Source organism: Pavona decussata, unplaced genomic scaffold (genome assembly GCF_977016875.1).
Source record: "Pavona decussata unplaced genomic scaffold, jaPavDecu1.1 SCAFFOLD_391, whole genome shotgun sequence".
In the NCBI taxonomy this organism is placed as follows: Eukaryota; Metazoa; Cnidaria; class Anthozoa; order Scleractinia; family Agariciidae; genus Pavona; species Pavona decussata.
Window position 1 is genome coordinate 565,001 of NW_028145763.1, and position 2,500 is coordinate 567,500.

Consider the following 2,500-nt stretch of genomic DNA (forward strand, 5'->3'; position numbering starts at 1 on the left):
GGAAACCCAGGGAAACCTAAGAAGTGATAATTCGCTAAAATGGCCTCAAATCAGTCGTTCAAGTCAGGAGTTACAGTGACAATCGTGACCGTACAACTCCCTAAACCCCTACCGTTTTACATGATTTTCTTAGATCGATAAAGAAATATTAAACGAGCAGCCTTCAATTATCGAGTCATGAATATACGCGGGAGGTAATACTAATAACGAAAGAAGCGCAAGAGTTGCTCGAGGCGTAGCCAAGAGCAACCCTTATTTCTTGAGTGTTTACTGCAAACCTCTCTTGAAAGTGCATTCATAACTCGATGGCCCCAGAGCTGTGGCGTTTACCATTTCTTTTACAACACATATTCATCTCAGGGTCCGGTCGTTTCATTGTTGTATGCTAGCAAAATCTGGCACAAAATTTGGTCTACTTTTGCAATTCTTTACTTGTATTGAACGAACACCTCTACTAGTACAAGCGGACTTGGCCACCTTAAACTTGACTTTTATGGTGATTTCTATTGTTAAAAACCTGTATTAATTAAACGGACACTGCAAAAAGGATGTATGGTTTTTGTCCACGTTTTAACAGATCAGTTTTTTAACTTTGCTGACGAAAGAGCTGTCACATCTTTGTAGAATTTACTCCAGCAAAGTGAGTACACGTGGATGGCGACTCGGGCGAAAACCATGAACTAGACGCAAAAGAGCCTGCCTTAAAATCTGACAGTGAGGCTTTAAACTTCACAGATATGTTACTGGAGTATTCTCGCTATCAAACAAGGGACGACCTATCACTGACCATCAATAAAATTGATGACTTACCGTCAAATAAGCAGGCTTTAGAAATGAAGCAGCTACGAATTAACGCTTTGTTTTGTATTTTTCGCTTAGAGTTTACTGTTGTGGTCTACTTATGCAAAATATTCTCACCAGCCTACTCCAGGAACCACAGAAACGCGACATTTTATTTATTCCATATTGTTTGTGCAGAACTTTTATTCTTGTTTTGATTCTGTGAACCTTTACATAATTCGATCAATGTAGATACTGCTACGCTGTACATCTGTCACATCTTCTAATATTAAAAGCGAATGATCACATATACTTGCCATTGCTTATGGAAATACGGAATTCCACAGTTATCGTATATGTTGTGGTTCAATTTTATCCTTGGTTTAATTTTTATTTCCCATTGTTTCAGACTCATTATCATACATTACCATACCCCAAAACAAAGGGAAATAAAAATGAAACCAAGGATAAAATTGAACCACAACATATACGTTAACGAGAATGGTATTTGGCCCTTTCAAGGCCTTTTTAAAAATACTGAGGAATATGGAAGGGTTCCGAAGGTGTCCGCCTAAATCAAAAGTGTAGACGACCGAAATTAACCGAAAAGTGGTCTTTAAGTTATTAAATCTAGCACACGCGCCTTCTAAGAAATTTCAATGATTCTAAGTTAAAATTAACCAAGCTACCGTCAGAACAAATACAGTTTTGACGGGACACCAAATTTAAAACGTTTTTTTTAAAAATTGCCCAAACTTCTGCCGTGTACGTGCATTAGAGACGTGCACAGTTTTCATAAAAAAAGGTTTTGTACTCGAAATAATCGAAACACAAAAGTTGCAGTCAATTGCACAACAATAAATCAGTCTACACACACAAGTAGAGTTATGGCCTAACCTTTATTCCATTTCAAACTTCAGCCAAAATACTCAACGCATTGAAAAATCACAAATAAACGTATTTGAGTCTTATTCACTTAATGGCCTTGCGACGATTGATTTCAATAATACTGACAATCCTCCGACCATAAGATCTCAAATCAGCCGATGATTTGAATAATTAAGCCTTTTCCGAATCATGAATCTTTTATAGCAAAGATTAAACCGTAAACGTTCCGATAACATGTCAATCTACTGAGAGCGGTTCGTGTTGTACACTGGCTTGTACTTACCAAGTACTTTGCCATTCCTTCAGTTTACACAGTAAAAAGAAGTTTTGGGGGGCCAGTACAGTTTTAAGAAAAAATGTTTATCCATACATATCATTCCTAGAAGTTCCTGATATTAAGGCGATTTTGGCTATTTAATGATAACAGTTTTTTTCTTTATTTTAAACTCGAGTCTTGTTGGGCGATCGAGGAACCGTTTACGTAAAGTAAGCAGTCAATTCCCTACCAAAGCAATTCATTTTCCCACTGTTGCTATCGGTTCAACTATAATGCTCTTGTAAAACTGATCCGTATGTTACCCGTATGTACTCGTGTGGTGTTTTAGTCATGATCGTATTCATATGCTGTACGTGAATCACGATGATCGAACATCTGGCTGATGCTATAACACTTGATCGGAAATCAGACGAAGAATTGATCACTGACAAGCCTAACATCGCTTAGCTGTGAACAGGCTACGGTAGGTGATAGGACGAAAGAAAACACCGCGAGCGAAGCGAGCCGGGGGGAAACTGTGCCGAGAGGGGAGCTGGCCCCCCTCGGCCAGCTTCA

General features: G+C 38.6%; 1 protein-coding gene across 1 annotated transcript in view; it reads right to left on the reverse strand.

Annotated features, from left to right (window-relative positions):
• LOC146451235 (putative skeletal organic matrix protein 5) overlaps positions 1–707 on the reverse strand; it is a 20,134-nt gene extending 19,427 nt beyond the window's left edge. The window contains exon 1 of the mRNA XM_085099240.1: positions 1–707. This exon is cut by the window's left edge and continues 262 nt beyond it. The gene's annotated coding sequence lies outside the window, so the exon portion shown is untranslated.
• Between the last annotated feature and the right edge of the window lie 1,793 nt (positions 708–2,500).